The sequence below is a fragment of the Nothobranchius furzeri genome, chromosome 7 (genome assembly GCF_043380555.1).
Source record: "Nothobranchius furzeri strain GRZ-AD chromosome 7, NfurGRZ-RIMD1, whole genome shotgun sequence".
In the NCBI taxonomy this organism is placed as follows: Eukaryota; Metazoa; Chordata; class Actinopteri; order Cyprinodontiformes; family Nothobranchiidae; genus Nothobranchius; species Nothobranchius furzeri.
This window is the reverse complement of record NC_091747.1, coordinates 52619454-52641546: the sequence shown is the minus strand read 5'-3', so window position 1 is coordinate 52641546 and position 22093 is coordinate 52619454. Positions and strand designations below refer to the sequence as shown.

At 41.4% G+C, this 22093-nt stretch overlaps 1 long non-coding RNA gene across 1 annotated transcript in view; it reads right to left on the bottom strand.

Annotated features, from left to right (window-relative positions):
• Positions 1 to 5846: 5846 nt before the first annotated feature.
• Positions 5847 to 22093, bottom strand: part of LOC107382914 (uncharacterized) — a 57412-nt gene continuing 41165 nt past the window's right edge. Inside the window, exon 4 of the long non-coding RNA XR_001572679.3 lies at positions 5847 to 5984. This is a non-coding gene — a long non-coding RNA (uncharacterized lncRNA). The remainder of the gene's footprint in view (positions 5985 to 22093) is intronic.

Below are 22093 nucleotides of genomic sequence, written 5' to 3'. Positions count from 1 at the left end.
TATCTGGCAACTTTCAAAATAAAAGAAATGTACGGATTTCCAGTAGCCTAACTAGTAAAAAAAAGATATGCCATGGTATGCCAGGTAAATACAACAGAAAATAAACCACAGACCTTTTGGATACATGCTGCTGTCTTTCTGCTTAATTGTTTTTGCGTGAACTGCTGAAATCACACGTGATCTTGCAATTTTCCTGTGATTTTGTGATATTTTGGTGTACATTAATAACTGATTCAATATGTTAGACTTGAAGCACTGAAATAAATCAAACTACAAAAAGGATATTAACATAATTTCAATGCAGTCAAAGTCGTGTTTTGGAAAAACACACCTAAATCATTTTAATTGTCAAAGTAGTTCAAAAACTTCTTTTTTATGTGTATTACATGTGTGTTTGTCTAATTCATAAAACTGTCAGAGGCTTTGTAGCCAACAAACAGAAGGACAGTGGAGATGGACACCGGCCTTTGACCCCACCTGAATCCAACACCCCCGCCCCTCCACCCAGCTTTCAGTCTGCAAGTCCATCACACACAAAGCGTTGAGTTCCCAAAGACCTCTCAGGCCACCTTTCTTCTGCAAGTCAGATCAAAGCTCTCCGGGGGTTGAGAGGGACCTGACCCGTGGGAGAGGTGGAGGATCATGCTCTTTGGCAGTGTGGAAAGAGGCAAGCAGGCAGCTTCAAGGACAGCTAAATACAACCCCCCCCCCCCCAACTCACCCAGAGTCTAAATCCACTGAGGCTTTCCAAGGCCGATAGAGGAGTTGGTTTGTTCTGTCATCGCTGAGAGACACTTGAAAAGACTTGCAATTGTGTTATTTCTGTCACTGCTGATTCCTCCGCTGTCTCGATGCACCACAGATACTCCCACAGGCTGCATCCCGACATTTTTTCATCTATTCTTTTTCTCCCACTTTCTGGTCCTGTGACACTTCACTAACAGGCACAAGGGATATAATAAATGCAGTATATTTATTACTATTTAAGTTTGTCATATGCATAAGTCAAAATGTATTTTTTGCCAAGCCTAAAATAACTGAAAGCATAATAGAATGGTTTTATTAGCTCACAAATTAACTTTGCATGACTGAAAATGAATAAAAGTCCTGAGGAAAATATTCAAACAAATTGAGGTTGTGAAAAGATTAATATCTGTGCAATTTAAAAATGACTTCAGACTAAAGGTAAAAAAAAAAGGTTTGCATGAACCATAATGACATTTTGAGATTGGAGCTGCTTTAACGTGGTATCAATCCCCTTTGGTCTTGGGCGGATATCATCTCCATTTCTCTAAACTTAGGTTGTTCAATGAGGCAATGTTTACAACTTTTACACAGAAAATACTTTTACACTGTTTGATTTAGTGTTCTCATGCATAAATTTATGATCTAATTTACAGGGGTGGTTCTAAGGGGTTCCAGTTGGGGCTAGTGCCCTCCTGATAGTAAGCTTGGATCTCCCCCTTGCTGAAGGCAGAGTTGAAGCAATACAGATTTTTAAAATTAAGCCTAAAGTCTACTTTCCACCAGATGTGAAAGCGTTGCAAAACGGCCACAAAACGTACTTTGAGGCAATTAGCTGGCGTTATAGTGGATGGGTTCCTTCCCAATGGGAGCAAAGTGTAACATTTTGGACGCATCCCAGAAGCGATGGAACACTATCATTATGTTTGGAGTCTATTTTTTATGCTGTTGGAAGGAAGTTGGGAGGAAGCTTGCGGGTGAAACACCTCTATTACGTTACACTCTACTATCACACCCGGTAGAAAGGAGGATTAATGCTAGTTGTGTAGACAAAGCATGTGAACGCATTTATCTAACAACAAAAAGAGATGCTTAGACAAATAATTTCATGTTTTTGTTGAGATAATCAATGCAGATAAGGCATTTATGGGCCAAATAGTCACATTTTCAAACTAATCGAAAGGCTGTTGTATCTAAAGTAAACACAACTAAATATCTGTTTTTATGCTGTAGTTACTCACATAAATTTGAGACATGAAAAGAACGTTATGGTGTTTTCTTACAAACGTTCCTCTTTAAAGAGCAAGTCACCCCCAAATCAACAATTTTTTTCTGATAAACTATATAAATGCGTGTCTAATTGTGCTGCAGACACGTGTAGTCAATAGTTTTGCACTTCAGTGCATGTTAGTTAAAATTTAAATTTTCTGCCTGAAACTGTCAGTGTTGTGCCGTTGTCAGGTAAAAACTCTTGACTGCATTTGAATTTAAATCTGCCACCACTATTGGCTAAGAGGTATGCTATGATGTAAACTGGTACATTATGATGTCACAATGTCGTGAGTGTGTGTATTTGTTAGTGGCTCCACCCTCTCGGTCTGCTAGGCAACAGCAGTTGTTGCATTTTTCGAACATGAAGTGGGAGTGAAGTACGCTTCTTGTATCAATGAATCAATCAATCAATCAATCAATCAAAGCTTTATTTATAAACCCTATATTTGTAAGGGGTGACTTGCTCTTTAACAGAGTCCCCCCCCCCCCCCCCCGCCCCATGTTAGTCTAGAACCTTCCCTGCTAATTTAGCTCCCGACTGTAAAAAATTGCCTCATTTTTGACCTCATTCTGCCTCGTTTTCGCGCAGCCAGTCTTGCATCTGCCTGCCACTCCAGTGTGATTAATCTTTGTGATAATAAAGACGTGCCTCAGACTCTGGTGGGTGTCTAATCGCCCTAATCATCTAATAATTACTTTGAATTCACAGGACTGGATGCTTGATGATCTGGTTACTCACTTTGTCTCCACTTGATTAGATCTAATCACACCCCTCTAATGCAGAATTGTTTTTAATAATAATAATTACTTGTATCTCTGGTGAATGCCTAGTCAGACATTTCCTCTACCCTGAGACGCCTAAAGTCTGATGGCTCATTTGCATATTTATTGCTTAAAAAAGGAAAGAAAACTAAATATTATATTATGTCAACAATCATGGGTTTGGATTTCACCAGCTCTTAGCTGAGGACTCATAAAAATACAGATTTGCAGCATGAAATTTCCTTTGAAACCCCAGAGATACCTGATGCTTGTTTGAGCTACTTTATGCGTCTCACACCGGCTTCCTCCACGTTTTTATTAAGCACCCTACATCTTGGATCCTCCACATCCCCCTCCACTCCAATCTTCCACATAATTGTCTCCTCCTTCATTTACAAGGTGACGAAGCTCGCCGCTGTCTCAGAGCAGCTGGCATCTCCAGTAAACGAGGGACTCACATGTGATCTCTCTGCTCGGCGCTCATGTTATCTCCAGCGAGGGCATTTAAAGCTCTATGTCTTTTCCACATGTCCCAGACGAGTTTAATTACCCTGCGCTGTCTCAGCTGGAGCAGTCAAACGCCCACCGCTCTGTGACTGTGTGGGAACCCGGGCGGAGGAGGAAAGGGTCTAAGAAAGCTGCTTAGGACTAATACGCTGGAATTATTATATATCACATATTAATGTCAGAAGATTCAGGTGATCAAGAATGAAAATGATTTTTGCTATTTTGTTATTTTATACTTGAGGATATCATTTTTCCCATGTTAATAAATGTAATAATAAAAAAAATGAAAAGGTATGTAGGTTGGCGACGTTCATGCCTCTTGAGCCTCTTTTAGAAAACAACGCCGAGCCGGCATCAAGGAGCTTTAGGTCGTTTTTAAATGGTCAGACCGTGGCGGTGATGTGGTGACATCAAAAGATTACACAAAGGTGGTATAAAATGGGTATGGGGTGGTCTCTGCGCTGCCACGAACTTCCGTTTAACTTGGACATAACTTTTTTAATTGCAATCAAAACTGCGATCAATACGTTTTTTTGGACGAACCGCTCCTAAAGGTTGGTTTATGCTTGACGCGTCCGCGAGGTTCGCACGGCTCCACCCGGCGAAATTGCATCATTTTAACAACCACACCCCTCCACCGCGCCTCCGCACGGCCCAAAATTTCCGCTCCGCGCACCTAGGAAATTTTCTAACCATGCGGACAGTCGGACGTGGAAAAACATGGCGGAGTGGCAAGAACTAGTATGGCAGAGGTTCGTAAATACAGACATTTGTATGATTCAGTTCTCAGAGATCACCGTGATCAACATGTTGTTAATAATTCTTGGAGAGAAATAGCTCGCACTGTCGGAAAAGACGAGGACGCTGTTAAAACTGCTGGAATGCCATGCTGTAAACAGTAATTTCTACTTCTACTATGGTGTAGCGTTGGATGCATGCTGTAGAGCTCCATGCTGCCCTGTTCAGTTTGGGAGAATATTGGCTCACCGCAGAGACAAGCCGCACGAACCATAAACGCTGCAAGTTGTGAAGCGCGTTCCATCCACGAGCCGCATCACCAAGCGGAAAGTGAATGCGTCAAGCATAAACCGAGCTTCAGAGGTGACTGGCCCTCAGAGTCCCCATGCAGCCTCTGGTGATCTGAGCTTCAGCTCTAACGGAGCCACTGGAGCTCTGCATCGCTCCATTTTATCATCTCAGCTGTTTACAAAAGTGAAACGTACTTCCTGTGTTTACTTTTGTTTTCGATATTACAGCGGGCCAGAGCTCAGCAGTAACTCCCCTCGTGATCATGACACTTGCCTCTGTTGCGGGTCTTCTAAAACGGGCTTCTAAGAAGCTGTTCCACTTAGAGTCACCTGACAACGTGAATCACCGTAACGCACGTGATGACCCCATCCAGTGGACACCTTTTGTTTCAGCGCATTCATGTAGTTATTGTCTATGTATCGTTATCGAGGTGAACTCCTCGCTGTATTGTGATATTGACTCAAGGCCACATTGCCCAGACCCACTCGAGGACCACTTAAAATCAGCATTTTGTGGAAATTATGGATAATCTGACGCTATTATTAAAAAACAAGAATTTCGTCACATAGTATTAATTTAAACCTTTCTGCCTTACAAAAAGATAAAATAACAACATAACAAACAAAAAACTATTTCAGTCTGTATCTCATCCAGAACTCTGGATAACTTAATTCAAAAATTTGGAGTTTTTTTTTGTCAGAGGGCACCCTCTAGAGGAGGAAGAATGTATTGTAACTAAGTATTATATACTTTTCTGTCTGCACTGGTATGCAGAAAGGCAGCGCAATTTTTCATCATTGCAAGGGCTCTTCGACAGGCTCGTGAGGACGGATAGAGTAGAGCCCACTTTTCTAAATATTTATCAAATGCAACGGAGACCACAAGCCTGTCAGAACACCTCTTCCTTTGTTTTTTGTCAGCAGCACCAGTGTTCCACCTCAAAGAAAGAAAACGAGAGCTGAACATTGCTAGTAGCAGAACGTCTCACAGAAAAAGTCCGACACTGGAATGTTACTACACCCGTGACGGAACGAGCACAAAGATACGCAGCAAACTTTTTATTCATGTCAGGAAATAACAGGAAATGTGAGTTTGAGGTGATGACTGGATGGAGATGCGAAGGACAAATTTGTTTGTGTTCAAAAGTCTCTGAAATACAAAATTAATTAAACACCAACAGATAAATCATAAAACTGTTGATTTTATTTCTGTATTTCAGTAAAAGAATCTCAGTTTTCCATTGGTAGGACCGAGCTTCGACTGTGTCAGGTCGTCTTTGGCCCTGAGCCATGTGAAAAGGAGAAACTGATAAGATCAGTTCCAATGACCTTTTAACCCCCCCTCAGCTCCCTCCGTTCCCTCCTGGCACCATCGGCACAGGGTGGCACCCAAGAGCAACCTGGTCCAGAGTTAGGGTTACAGCACCACACAAGGGCCTCCGCTCACATGTTTTAACAATTTCCTTCATCCTCTGTGAAATTATGCAAATATTTTAGTCCAGTTTCCTTGAGTCTGGAACACCAATTAAGACTGTCTGTTTGGTTTTCATGACAGCTGTTGAGGAGACCTGCAGACAGACGAGCAGGCCTCATGTTGGAGGTGAAGGGCTCTACTGATGAGGTGAAGCTGGGACCTTCAGTTTGGATGAACGGGGTTAAGATTTGGAGTCTCTGTGGTGGAAAGAGACAAAAATAAACATGGAAATAAAAGACCAATGAGGTGGAAGATGTTTATAACAAAGAATAAGAATTCAGATCACAGGTTGAGAATTTATCATGTGCTTCATTTAGTTTTATTCAAAGGAACCAAAATGAAGGTTCACTCAGAAACGAACAACCAAAATAGTCATCTACCCCTATTTCCTGCATTAGCCGCCAAAAGAAAATAAATGAGGAAACGACTGGGTCAGAAAAAGCCACACAGTCACACGTCACGCTGTAAATTTGTTTCGTGGACTCGCGTCCATGGAAGGCTGCTGTTAAATTAGCGGCCGAGAGCTAGCTAGAATAAGCTAACTGTTAGCATTACCAACACCACAACAATGGCTGAACTCCTCCAGACTTGAATTCTTTGTGAAGATAAAACATCAACATCCCAAAATGAATGGGGACGTTGGAAGAGTTGCATTGCTGTTAGCCAATCAGAGGTGAGACGTTCACATTTCTTGAATGTTAATGAGTACGATTCCAAATCCTGCTGTTTTCTCCTCTGGCTAACTTCTACTTCCTGAAACGTTTTCCACAGAAAAAGACTCACAATGTAGTCATTAGTGCAAAAGACCGTAGAAATTTCATGCAAATGCTATTTGATCACTTGGACATTTATGTCACACTTTCATTAGGTGGTCATTCCTGCAGAAACGTTACAAGGATTTGGCAGGAAGGGCCTCAGACTGTACTGGAAGTGCCACGACTAGCTGCTTTTGTTGCTAGATGATGACTGCAAATAACCATAGAACTCAATGGAAATAATCAAGTTATGTATAATTCTAGCTCAGTATCCATAACTGGTAGGGACACAAAGTTTAGAAAATGTGTTTGCCTTCTAAAAAATTGATAAATTGAAAGCATTTGAGCGTTATTAGACAAATGTTGTTGTTCCTATGCACCAATCAAGACTGATCAACAAAAAATAGAGCCTGAAGTTTCATTTGTTACCTTTTTCCATTGTAAGTCAGTAAACGTTACTTCTCCTGAATTTTCTCACACCTGGAGGATTTCACAAATGTGGTAAATTCTGTTCCTTTAAAGGGATACTAGGCAACTTTTTCATATTTTTTAATCATTTTCTTGAACCACTATGTGCTAAAATTACCTTTTACAGGGTTAAAGAAATGTCACTCAGACAGACCCCTACCGCTTTTTGTTCTCAAAATACCGCATTTGTAACTTCAGGATGCTGGACCAACTGTGGACTTACCTGCAGTCTGCTTTCAGCACGTTTCCTGCATGAACACAACTGATTTGAGTGTTTCTCAATGTCAAGGCGCCTGGCCTTGCGAGGCAATGCCTTGCGAGGCTAGGCGCCTTGCTTACAAGGACTCTGTCCTTCCTTGGTCAAAGAAAACGGTTAAATGGAACAGACTTGCATTACGTGACCAAGGATTCCACGGCGGTCACGTAACGTCACGTGACACGGGAGATAACATTATATTTTATATGTATTAGTTTCAATATAAATATATAACACGCCTTTTACTTTTTAAATTGTGTATATGTTTATTAAATAAAAAATATAAGTGAGTTACTACCTGCTAGCCACCGAAGGTGCAACTACTAAGCAACCCAACAATAGATAACTTCTTTGGATTTAAAAAAAAAAAAAAACGTTTTAAATTAGTTGACTTACTTTTAAACTTGAAAATTTGTCCCCGAAGTAGCTGCCGGCTTCTGATCCGCCGTCCTTTTGAAAATACTGCCGTGTATTCTGGGTAATTTTTGACTAAGGCTACAAGACACCTCCAGTGTATCCTCGCTCAGCTAGCTAAACGGCTAACAAACGGAGAACACGCCTCGGTAGAACGTGAACATTGGAACACGTCTTGGCGGCTCCCGATGACGTATCTCCTAAGCAACCAAGGCGGGGCCAAGACATCAAGGCGAGGTTCCTTGGCAATGAGAAACCCCCTTAGTTAGTGATGAATTGCTCCTGCAGACACTAATGAAGGCTGTGGAGACATTTTAGCAGTTAGATTAAGGTGTTAAAAGGCAAACGCACAGGGAGGAGATAAGTTTCACTTTTGCTTTGACCACATATAATTAATAAAGGACACTAGGGGGTGTTAAAAGCAAGCAAAACTGCTTCGTGTTCCTTTAGTGTAATGCTGATGTTATGAACTGTACTGCTGAGGTCTTGAAGTTTTCTTTTCTACATTGTTCAGGAATATTTCTCATTTGTTAATACTTCTTTTAATCCCTTAGTTTTTTTTTATTAGAACACAAGAATAAGGCCTCATACCTTCCCTAACCCTGGCTGGGGAGAGGGAAATCTGGGCCTCTCGACGCTACTGCCCCCGTACCCCGACTCCGGATTTACATGTAAGTAGTTTAAATAGAGTGCTGTGCTGTTTGAATGTATAAACTGAACGCCAAGAGAAATCACTAGTCTGATTGTTTTCCGTGAATAAAATAAATATGTCAGGCAGGAGCGTCTCAGGATCTGTCTGAGATCTGTCTCGGTGAGACAGATAATAGCAATCCAAAGTGCTTTTTATGTGTGATCTGACAATTGATCAACCATTGCTTAAAAATGAAATACAGCTTAGCCGGTTCATTGCTGTGATCATAAAACACGTAAACGGCAGCACGCAGAACTCACGAGGCAACGTTTTACGTGATGTCTACTTGTTGCTATGAGTAATAAGACAGAAAAAGCCACGCCAAAATAAGTCTAGGAAGCCCACTAAGAATCGTAATAAAAGCATTTAAAATAAATACCATACACAGTTGAGGAAACATTGGTTTAAGTACCTGATATGAAGCGGTCGCTGCATAAGTGAAAACCTTTACTCTCAGGATCCCACAGTTTCATTTTAGCCCGGTCACTAGCGCGTTTTATTACAATGATCCAACGTTTGCGGCGCTCCGGATCTTGGGGAATCCTGTAGCTGGCTCATTCCTTATGTCGTCCGTGTCTATTCTGCATCCTGGGGCACAACAGGAATCTACCATATTTGCCGTTTGATTGAGTTTTCTGACAATAACAAATAGTCCAGCTGCGGGCTTCTGCATGCCAATATGGCGCCGTTTCAATTTGAACTGTTGCATGCCGGGAGAAGCGACGTCAACTCCCGGAGCTCTATAAAGCAAAATCTAACAACCATGTATGACTTTAACATTCTCTAACTTTTAAACAGTTCCTCGAGCCTCTTTCCATCTCTAAATGTAATCAGCCATGCGCCTCGTGGAAGTAAATCTAAGCTACAGGAAAGCTATAAAGTCCAATTCAAAAGACCATGTTTCCCATAAAGACCAGGTGGCTTCAGAAATTTACCATCACAGTAAAGAATTTGATCATGGGGATTGAGCCGTCTGGATAAAAGTACAGTGCCTTCAGTGGGGGAGTAGAAGGAGGTCATGGCACTAAGGCGTCTCCGTCAGTTCAAAGGTGTATGTCCATGAGTCCTGAGGAGAGATTCATCTTTGTTGGGAGAAACCCTTTTGAAAGTGAAGCATGTAATCGCGGGATGAGGCGTGACGAACCATATCGTTATTAAACGGAATTATTAAAGGAAACAGGAGAACAGGGTCAACTTTAATGTGAACTTTTCAGCGACGCTGGTGATAGACTCTGAGTTAGCTTTGATGAGCTAATCCATCATCATGAATATTTGTCTTTAGACACATCATTTGTGGCAAAATGGTGCTTTATTTTAATTACACTGACTTTTCATTGTCAGGTTAAATTCCAAATACAACTCTGCATAAACAATGTTACTGATATTCTCTTGTGCGCTAAAGCTGAGAAAGCACACATTTGACAACACTTCCTGTTCTTCCATTCGGATTTCTGAGCTTATGTGACATCAGATTTTTAAAGTAGCATGTTAAAAATTCAATGCATACTTGGGCGAAGTGTGGATTAAGGGTGAATAAAGGGCGTAATCAACTTCCGCGCTTGAGAATAGGACACCCCACTCACTCGCACCGCTGGCCAGGATGGCACAATTGAAGGGCGCAAGTGTGGAAGTGTGAGTATTGAGAGTGGGCCTTTCACTTGATAAGACTCCTGGCACCTCCTACACCATTTCCAAGCCCTCCTGTCACCGGTGTCTCCGAGTTCTCAACGTAGCCGAGCTTTTCTGCTCCAGGTGGTCTGCAGCCAGCCACCTTTGTTGTCTTTGTGGCGCTGTCATCTGTCTCCGGGCAGGCTTTGTGGGGTTGCCAGCATGAGGAAAGGCCCGGTGCGGCCGATGACGGAGATAGAGCTTTCTGTTGGTGTTTCTGGTCTCACAGAACTCCAGAGTTGCTGGACAACACCCCTTGTCCTGTCCTATCCATCATTAGATTATATCATATCACATCCTGTTGTGTCACATAATGTTTTTTTAATAATAAATGTATTATTAATGGAACAAACAATCTGCAAACAACACTTGAGATTATTGTTTTAAAATATCATTTTGGTGATTAAGTATACATCAAAGAATAATTGGACTCTCTTTTGGCTTCAGGGGTTTTTATTGACTGTCTTTAGTCAAATAAATGGTGTTTTATGAGTGTGGTCTAAAGGCGTTTTACGTAAACACATTAAAATACACTTTTTAGAGTTTTAACTTTGCCAGAATATGTTTAATTCCTAACCCTTTGCAATGTGAGATTAATTATGTGAATTTTGTTGGTAGTGTGATGATAACTCACAAGCATGAGATGTAGAGAAATCTTCAGCTAACAAATAAAATATAATTGATGATTTCTTTGAGGTCAGAGTTTAGGCTTTTCTTTATTTACCATGACGCCACTGGAAGTGCTCCACATCCCCGGTACAACCCCCGCCTTTTCTCCCCTGTGCTACATATTCAGACTTTTATTTACTCCTCATCCGGAGTGGAGAGTGTTGATAAATGACGGCGCTGCGCCCTGGGACTCTCCTGTTTAAGGAGCGGTGAGGCGATTTATGGACGCGCTCTGTGCAGGCCTCACAGTGATTAATCGACGCCGTTCTCCGTGGACACAGGCGGGGCTGGAGGAGGAGGAGAAGGGGGGTGCAGTCGGCCCTCCACTGTTTGGATAGGGAGATAACATCAAAGCGGCCTGCTGCTTGTGTTAAGAAAATACTGCATTCTGGGTCAGTGCAAATGAATCCAGGAGGAGCCTGAAACTGTTTTTAATGGCATTCCCATCGATACATTACCACTGTGCAGAATTCGTGTCCAGGGGTCGCCGAGTGACATTTTTACAAATGTCTTTGCTCACTTTCTTCAGGCTATTGCTGACTTTGATCACTCTGCTGTTTATGTTGGGCCACGTTTGTGTACGAGCGTGCACGTGCTTCGGGAAATGGAGCATTAATAGCTGTTTGGCCACAAAAAAATTAGCTATTAAGCTCAAATGCTGAAGTTGCAAATTAATAAAACAAAAAAACTCTACTGTTGAGAAGTGGAATTTCCTCCTGTGGTCTTGAGTTGACTTTGATTCCCAACCCATTTGCTAACGTTTATGTATCTAATGAGCTGTCCAAGCTGGCAGCCTCTGAGATATTTACCTGTTCTCCTCCACACCTGCACCATTGATCACTCTGAGGAGTACGATGCTCCAGGGCTCACACTGCTGCTCTTTTGATCTCCCTTCAAAAGTGGCCGGCTCAGCCCAAGACTAAGTCCCTCGTCTCTCAAATGTGACAATTGACACCCCAGTTTCCAAAAGCTGGTGCGTTTCGATTCGTTAGCAGATTCTGTCCTGCTAATTTATGCGTCAAAGTAAATCAATCTGGAACAAATACCCTTATTTCTTCTTTTCTCATTTACACATCAAATAGCCTCTCTCCATTGCCATTGTGAGAACGACATACACTTCAAGTCAACTGGGAATCATTTGGTGAATTTCCGCTCTTTATTTTCTACTCCCAACTGCTTCCCGGGGTCTCTAAAAGGATGCCAATTTACCTGATTCAGGCTGAGCTGAATGGAGCACTGTTACCTGTCCGCTGGGGTAGAACCTCTGTGGTGGCTGCCCTTTCCCATGCTTCCACCACGGGACCTCGACCGCGGGCAGACAGAGGGGACACCTGTTCCTTCAGAGAAGCTGGCCAGCATCTGAAATCTTAGCGTGGGCCCCGACTATTGAGAGTAGGCAGCGCGATAAGGTCCCCGCGCCGTGATGGGGTGGAAGAAATCTGAGGAGAACGCAGGAAAGGGGATGCCTGCAGCCAGATGAATCTGGTGCAATTTGCCAAACACGGTGCCTCCTTCCACAAGTCGATTACACACTTGCAATAGAAAAGCCATTGTTTGGTATGAGTCTCCCACTTATCTGTTCTTTATCGTAATGCGGAGACATAATAACCTGTCTGTGCTGCAGTAAAGGACAAAGTTTTGTACAAAAGGGGGAATTAAATGTTTCTGTAGGGTTAGGCTTCGGGAGTTTAGGGGAAAGAAAACCCATTGGCCTCTTTTGGAAGTGTTTGTAATTAAAAATGATAAATTCTTGGCAACAAACCTCACACTCTTTGAAGTACTTGTATGTTATTGGCTCTGATTTAGCTCCATTTAGAAATTAAAGATCTCAGACGACTCGACTGGTGCAGAAAGCATTGAATATAATGCTTTAAACATGTGGTTAAAACGGTGAAAGGCTAAAAATATGAGCGTCAACGTTGTCTGATGTTTTTCTTGTCCCTCGTGGTTACACTATAAAAGAAACACTCTGCCACTTCTTGACCTCATTCTGACAGAAGCTTCTCTACATCTTTTGTGAGGAAAACTCCTCTCCGGTCCTGACCGAAAGCTTACAGGTACACGAGTCACCAGGGTAAATATGGTGCAGGGTTGGAGCACCATACTGCCTCCATTCTCACACCATATATCAACCTTCCCTACTGAAGATCAGCCAGCCTCCCTGTTACATCTTTGAAGTCCTACACATCACAGAGTGCAATTTGCTATCATAGTTGGACATTTCTTTGCTTTCTTCCATCAATTTCAACACTTTGACCTAAAAGAATTATTGTGAAGATGGTCATTAAGGTGCTGTTTTGAAGGTCTGGATCAGTGTGAACTCCTGGACTAAAAGCAGTACGAACCCATGTGGAAAAAAACTTTCAAGGTTTCCCTGCTTTGACTTTCAGTCTTTAAAAAACATAAAGCACTGTGCAAAACCTTTAAGTCTGACCTGATTTTTATGTAAAAATACACATTGCTGCAAAAAGGCCAGACTTTTAAATAAACCAGTCTTGACCAATTTGTGTGGCAGGATAATCCATGCTAATTTTTCACCAGCTTTACCCGCCTCTGTCAATTTTAAGGATGGGCAAGATTACATAAGAGCTGTAAAGATAATCTGATCAGATAATCCTACCATGTGCGGTGTATTATGAGCACTCTGGTCTGCTTGGAAGACAACAAAACACTCTGATCATGAATTTGGGCTTTGAAAAATGTTTGATTGTCTTGATCTGATTTTGGAGGACCAACAAGCATGTTGCCTTTTGAATGTGGCATGTAGCCAGTCAGTAAGCGAAGCGATGGAAGCATGCAGCAGGCTCCGCCTCCTCATGGTCGTTCACTTTGAAGTCATGTTTTATTTGACGAGAGTTCCCGTCTGACTAGGGACTGTCCGTGAGAGAAATCAGTTTGTGTGTTTTGTGAAGAATTTGCATGTTGCTGTACATCACTAACTGTAAGACTAAAGCCTTTATATCCGTGATTTTTTATCACCAAGTGTGTGGTCTTTCTTGCTTTGAAAACCAGTCAACAATTTAAAATGTCCGTCTTGTGAACTGGACTTTAGCTATCAGACTTTATGAATTTCTTACGCTGATTTGTCTTGGACCATTTCTCTCCTTTTCTGAGGAAGTTTTTTAAAATATTGCCCTAACTCTGATTTCCAAATTATTCAAGCACGAACGGCTCCTAAATTCAGAGGTTGAGCAGACACAGCAAACTAACTCAAGAACCCACTTTAATTTGGATTTTTAAGAACTTTTTTACAATCAACTTGTCACAGTTGTCTAATTTCTTTGGCTAAAGCTATAAAAACACCAAAACAGCATTCTACTACAAAAAGGGATTCTCAATTAGATTTAAGCTTCAGGTTTTTGCTCTTTCCTTAGTTAAAACACAAACTTTGCAATTTTATGGTCACAGAGTCTAAAAGGTAAACTTTAAACGAAAACATGAAATACTTTTTATCAAGACCAATTTTAAATATCGCAATAATTTTGGCTTCCTGTACGCCAATTGCGAAGAATTTGGGGATCCTGGAAGCTGGAATTGTTGCTCACTTTTTTTTTTCTGAGCACAAAAAAAATGCAATAAAAGCCAGAGTTTGTTCAAAGGCCTGGGCAACTGCTTAATGTGTCAAAGTTATAGACCTCCACGGCCGTCATTTGACAACAGACGAAAAGAAATCTCTGCGGTGGAAGCAGTTGAAGAAGACACAGAGCTGGAGACAAGCGCCTCACCCTCTGATCTGAACTTGCTTGAGATGTTTTGTAGCTGAGACATCGTTCCTGTAGGAGAAGCAGAGAGCTGATTTATGAAGCAGAGTGTTGAGGGGGAAACTCAAAGGCACCCGTTGAGAATAATTGACCTTGAATAAAGAGTGAAGAAGTAGAGAAATGGAGACAGCTGGTCAGAACGCAGAGGGAGGAGAGAGGGGAGCTGAACACGGCCATTAGCCTCTTCACCGGAGAGTCCCAACAATGATGGGTGCTCTCCTGGAGAAAGGGGGAGGGGAGGAGCAAAGGGGGGGGCATCTAATGGGATAATTCCCCCATCAACCCAGGGGAACGGCCTTTCAGAGATGCTATCACTGTGAGCACACGTCTCCATCATGCTTACTGTCGCCATGCGAAACAAAAAAGCACAGCTGTCTGTCAAAGCTGAATGTAATGATCATAAATAAAAGCACTCATGCAGAGGTGGCAGTTGGCTGCAGAAATCCACCTTATTTCTGGACCGACGTCATCCTAATATTCACTGTAAGCATTTACAGTTCAAACATCTGCTCAGAGCTGCTGAGCACTTAAGGAATTTAGCCTCTAACGGGCAGAACGCGCACTTGTTTTCCTAAAGTAAACAGCATCTCCGCGGTGAGCGTATTGTTTCAAAAGGTAACTGACAGTGTTCGTGAAACTCCGTGCGATATTCCACTGCAGACCCTGATTCAAAATGTGATGTAATCAGCGACTCATTTGGTGTGTTTACTCTTCACTCGAACACGCCGTGGCTCCTTCTTGGTGCCAAATGTTGCAAAAAATAAATAAAAAAAGGCGAGCCTGATTGCAGAGAGTAGAAGAAAAACTGAGAGACTAAAACTGTTAAATCGAATTAACTTTATTGGTGTAACATTTTAAATATGGCCCCCTTTATTTAGCTAAAGAAAGCCAGGATAGGTGTATGGGATTTAAACCCGAGCAAAGCCAGACAGGTTATTTTCCTCCGCTGTGTCGTACCTGCTTTGATTGAATAATTCCAGCACTTAATGTCTGAAGAACGCGAGTCTGCGGACACTGAGTGGATAACCATATGCTGTCACGATGGAACAGACGCGCCTCATATTGAGAGCTCTGTTGACCTGGGAATTGTGTGGGAGGTGGAGAGCAGGGGCGGAGGGGCGCGGGAGGCTTGTGAGAGTTTTGCGAGGTACAAATCAAGGATTTAACTACTTCAGAGCTCTCTCTCCTACTCACTAGGCACAGGCCGATCTGTAACAATGCTTTTGATTGTGCAAACATTTCAAACCGCTGACATTAAACAAAAGACGCTCTAAAGCAAACGGGTGGAGAAGATGCGGAGGGGAAAAAAGTGAGTGGGGGAAACGGATCTAACAAAAGACTGTGACACAGAGAAAGGCAGGCTTTGCCATAAGTCTTTATTGGGCCGCATATAAAATCAAAGGCAGATGTTCGTTCCCTTTGACCGAACCACATCAGCTGTCGCTCCCCAATTATTTCTCAAAAGGGACAAACCAAAACCAACTATCAGTAAACAAGCAGACTCCTCGAATTCCATAAATGTCAAGCTGTGCAGACGAGTCAGCCAGCTCGTGTGTGTGTGTGAGTGTATTTCTGTGTGTCTGTGTGTGCCGGGGGAAACCCCGCGTCGGTTCAGACTCAGGGCTGTAGCCATCACGCCAGTTTGGGGGGAGGTGTTATTATGATTGAACATGCCAGAAGCTCTGCCTCATCACGAAACAAACCCACCCGTCTGTCAAACAACCGTTGGCTTCTTAGGGAGGCCCATTATCATTTGCTCTGCTGAAGTTGTACTGGTGGTTAAATGGCGTTTAAACCTAAAAGAACACGCTGAATAAGAAGTGCAGCAAAACAGAAATGGGTCGATGGTCTGAGTCTTGACTCAACGTGCTCATTTGACAAACATTTTTACATTTTCTGAATGGGGATTTTACAGAAGGATTGATCTGTCTGATTGCTTTTCCAGCAGCCTCAATTTGTGAAAATGAAGCAGAATTCGGACCCAATTACCTTGCTGTGGGTTTTAAGTGGCAGTGTGTATTTCCTGCTGCTAGGAGGAAGTACATACATCTCAGGGTAGTTTTTACACCATCTTACCATGACTGTCGCTAGTTTAAAAAAAAAAAAGGATCTGCTTGAGGTCCTGCACCTGCCAATGATGTCATCATTGTACGGCAACACTACTTGGTCAAAATTTATTGCATCTCATTTTCTATTCTGTTCTTTCACATATGTTTTGGAAATAATTTAGCTATTCTGTTATTAAATTCATGTTTTCAAACATGGTAATGTAACTTCTGTAAGTCGTACATCCAGCCAATCGTCTATAGTGTGACGTCATCGACAGGCACGGGACCCCGTGCCGGCCAGAAGGAAACAACATCCAATATGGCGTCCCCCAAAGACGCTAGATCTGCGCTCCATGTACTTTATACCTGATTTTTTATGGTTATATGGTACGAAGCTGCCAATATTTTACAACAACCGGACATCATTTTATTCATTTTCAGCAACGTTTTGATGAATGTTTCCAGAGATTAACGATAAAATACACATGGTCTCTTTAACCATATGTTGCTGCAATGCAAAAGTCATGTCTTTTTGATCAGAAAATAAATCATGTGATTAGAATAAAAAAAAAACGACAATGATCTTTGTTGTTATTGGGCCAGCTCAGACTAGCTGTTAGCTCATCAATCATGCCAGAACAAGTCCAAACAGAGGTTGTTTCTTATCACAGAAGAATCCCAGTTTGAAAGGTGGGAACTACTGCTTTAACTTGAACATTTGCGTGAATAAGGCAGAAAAAACACAAATACATGTAAACCTTAAGCAGCTAAAGCCGACATAAATAAAAAATAGAGTGATCTGGAGGGTTCTTGCTTGCCCTAAGTGCCCAATCTGTTTTTTTTTTCTGAAGGGGTATGCAGCCTCTGCCCTGATTACACTGGATTGTGGGTATTTCCTGCTTCTAAGCTTCGCATATGGATTGAGTAAGGCAGTGGCAGAGGGACTACCGTTTCCCTCTTCTACAACTTTCTTTCCTTCTCTCACAATTTTTTTAAACTGAATAGCCAAACAGTTTTGTTTTTCCTGGCTTTTCTGTGAAAATACTAAGCTGGACTCCTGGCCTCAACACAGAGTTGCACACAGCCAAAAATAATAATAATAAAGAAACATCCCATGAGGCAAACATGCCTGAATTCAGTTTTAGTCCACATGCTCGCCCTCCATCTGAGGGACTCAACCACACCCATTCTCGACCTGCAGCTCAGAGGCAAGCCTTCATCCACATTCGTCGCCTTTTAGGATAGAAACATTCTCACTACAGCTACAAGGGGTGTGGCCTGTTGTTATTTAAAAAAGTAACATGGAGTCTTTTCCTTCTCAAAAACATCATCATGAAATATAACCTTCAGCAGAAAACACCTTAATAGTACCTGTTAGTGACAATTTACACATAGAGACAAAACCTTTCCTGAAAATCTACAAGAGATTGTATTAAAACCCACACGATATGTAAGACAAACCTGTAAGGTAATGGTGTCGGTTTTAAGGAAAGGGGTGAGATTTCAGGACCAGGTTGCGGATGGTGCATCAGTGGAATCATATTAAATCCAAGAGGAGCCAATAAGGTAACCCCTCCATGGTGCTCCTTATGACATTTTTAACCTTAAAACACATTATTTCCTCCAGGAGTGGTTCCCACTAGAAAGTAAAACGACTCTGGTAAGGTGATGATTTAAAAGAAGGTAACATAAATCTCTGCTGTGGTAGTAAAAAAAAAGATGTAATGAAGTTAATTTTGGTCAAGGTAAAAGGGATTGTACAGATGTTTCAAACTGGGGTCGTGTGAAAAAGGTTCTGAAGAATTCACCTGCTATAGATGGCTCTTTGGAGAACCTACATTTGGAGAAACAAAGACATTCTGATTGGATTGATGAGCTAACTACTAGTCAAAGTGATGTCCAAAGTCAACTGATGCATTTTAAAAACTACTCCAATAATTAAACATTCACAGTGATTTATTCTGACATCACTTTAAAAAATTGACCTTATTTGCGATTGTAAAATTGTCTGTACTAGCTAACTGTAGCATTTCGTAAGAGAGTCAACTAGACCCATTTCCTCTATCAGAACTTCCACATAGTTTCACTGAACTTTGCAGCATGCTCGTATCTCCATTTTAAGGGCGGCCCTGAAAGGTCCTAATTCCGGGACATTCCACGAACCATCCAAGTACCTGCCTTGAGGAATACTCATAAATGGCCCACTAGAATTGCTAGGTGGGACTTGTGGTTAACTCATGCTGATTGGTTGAAACGAAGTAAAAAATTATATTGGCAACAACTGGCAGAATGGAAGGAAAAGAAAATAAGCAGCTTTGGCACCATATTTCATGCTGTCGTTCTTTTTTAAAACACAGAAACGGTTCCGTTACCTGTTTTTTCGCTACGTTTCGTCTGCAAAAAACAGGTAACGGAACCGTTTCTGTGTTTTAAAAAAGAACGACAGCATGGAATTAGAACCAAGACACAGCAAGAACACACCTAAGATATTTGGCACCATAATTTATGCAGCTTTGTGGCTCGTTCAAAGAGTGCCGTAAAAAGTGATGTTTCTTCTGGTCATTGAAGTTTTACATCACACAGCCGCTCTCCTGACACGGGTCCGCACCGTTTATGAGTGAAAGAACCCTCTTTAGCATCCTAAAAAATAAAGCCACAAAAATCTACGTGACTAAAGTTAATACAACATTTCAGGTCTCTGCCTTGAAGATTATGTTGAATTGTTAATTTGTTTTTAATTCAAACAAAAAAAAAACTGTTGTGTAAAACTAAATTACACGTAATTGTAAAATTAAAAAACTGCTAGTCAAATGTTTGTAATAAAGCATAAAGTTACACCAACATCACATCGCTCCTATGCATACTTTCACTTTAAACATTATCCATGCTAAATAAAACAACTACAATTTATGTTAAGCTGCTTGTGCCAACAACTGAAAATATTTGAAAACTATACCTCGGATCTGTCATATTTAGAAATATTGAGTGAGAGGAGATGTAGCTGAAGAATTTAATATATAATACGTGTGTGATAGATAAATGTTGTGTTATTAAAAGAGTAAAAACGGATACGCATAACTTCCTATGATACATTTTAATGCTAATATATGCCAATAATGAGCCACAGGCATCCCTACCTTTAAAGGGAGACTAGGCTGTTTTGGCTTGCTTCTAGCACCACCTAGTGTTCATTTAGTGAAACTAAACACCTTCCTCTAACAGCTGAAGTTTCTCCTCAGCCTTCATTAGTTTCTACAGGAGCGGTTCATCACTAAATCATACAAATCAGTTGTGTTCAGGATCTAAAACATGCAGGAAACGTGCTGGAAGCAGACTGCAGCACCAAGCATGTCAGCTCCACTTACAGGGACCGAATTGACACTCTGAAGTTGCAAGTGCAATATTCTGGCCACAGAGGGCGGTGTGGTGGGGGTCTGAGTGACATTTCATTAACCCAGTAAAGGGTCATTTTAGGACATATTGACTCAAGCAAATGGTTTAAAAATATGAAAAAGTTATATAGAACGCCTTTAAATGTTATCTTTAAACTCCAGGTCCATCAAAGATTATCTACAACAGATAAGATATTAATTATTCCAAACTTTGCAATAAAACTTTTAATCAAAATATGAGAAATACATATAAAGAAACACACAAATGAAGAAAATCAGCCTTTGCATTTAAACATTACTTAATTCTTTATCTGCAGAACAAAGTTTAGAAGGAGTTCAGATTTATTTCTGCTGGCTACACATTTAGGCATTTCTAACTTCTGTGTGTTTATTTGTAATAATCTTTGTTGTTTTCTTGGATGGGGCAGTTCATTATTTAAGGCTCCTCTTGCTAAATCCAGTCGTAATTTCCCCCTGACCATTATTGCTGATAGGGAACGTGCTGAGGTGCACTTTCCAGCATTCTGCACACCTACAGCCGTATTTAATTTGGCAGCTGGACAGCCTTCACCTCAAGGCTGTATCACAAACCAGAGCAATGAATCAAAGTTATTTGGTTATTACTTATACTTTTATAATCGGAGGTCTGTCAAGACAAACACACAAATGCCAAAAAAAAAAAAAAAAAAAAAAAAGCCAATTGATTTTTATTTTTGGAATGACGCCCCAGGGCTGCTTTTGGCGGGGAAATTTGTGAGCCGAGGCTAACGGAGACAACTTTTATTTTCTATCTACTTACATGTGGAAAAAATAATATTGTATTTATATCCAAAAATCAGGAATCGGATTACTGTTTCTTTTTGATTTTCATGCATAACAAATTGTTGCTGTAGAGAATCGTGCACGAATCCCCCTGTGCCGTGCACAAAATGTTTTATGATCTGATTTTGCAAGGCATCCATATCATATTTTCAGTGTGAAAAGCATTTTGTTGTCCCCCCTTGTCTGCCTCTCTCTGCTGTCCTGTGGCTAACAAAAGAGATAGTGTGACACCTACTGAATTACTGCTGCACGGGATATGATTGATTGACTTGTTGATGGCCTGCCAGGACCGCTGGAATTCACCTCGTGTGAAAGGTGCCTCACACAAACACACTGGTAGATTGCTCCTCGGGTTACAAGGGCCGGCACTTTTTTATTATAAATTAGGCTTTTTTTTTTAAACGGACTAAGAAAATACAGTTTTCTGTATCAGGACTAACCGCACTTTCCTTCATGTTTGAATGATTTCACATTATCATTAAATAAAAAGCTGCACGTAATGTATTGAAGGGCAGTGTCTGATTGGCTGTGCACATTAAGCACATTAAAGTTCAGCTCTGACTCTTCAAAATCACCAAAAAACAGATGTAGTGCAGATCATCCCAATGAAAACAAAACATCGGTGCATTGCTTTACTACATAGCATAAATCAGATATTATAGAAGTGCTGAGAATAAAAAGCATCGGACGTTTTTGGCGTGACTGTTCCGCCATTCCCGCGTTTAAATGGCGGCGGGAGCTTTGTGGCGTTAGGCGGAGATCTCCTCCTGTTAGACACACATCCTGCAGTCTTTGTCCCATGGCAGTGACCCGGTCCAGCAGGAGGAAGCAACCAATCAGGAAGATATTAGATCAGCTCTGGGAGAAATTAATAAAATCCTCTCAAGTCTGCTTCACCTACTACTCTAAACCGCCAGGTTCCAGAGGCGCGCACTTTATACGCTTTCATCAGAGCGACTCCATTAAACTCAGGTTCAAATGATCTGTGGGCATCATGATACTCCTGTGGAAGGTGTTGTGTTCCTCACAACTGACGTCCAGACAAGGGTGGTCTGTGCAACCGGATCCTTTGACATCACGGAGAACATGAAAACATGAAACATAGTTATTGATCACCGAGTCCAGACTAATCAAATAGCTCCCTGGTTTGTTTGAAGTTAAAAACGGTTACAGTGGGTGTTTACCGTTGCACTTCAGGACCCTTCAGCCGCACCCCTCTCAAACATACACAACGAAAAGTGTTATTTGTGTTGTTAAATTTACATTAAGTCCATTTTAATTGCATCAAACCACTAAGCAGATCTTACAATAATGGGCCTGACAGAGAAAATTGCAATCATCTGTGCAGAGCCTGTGGCAGTG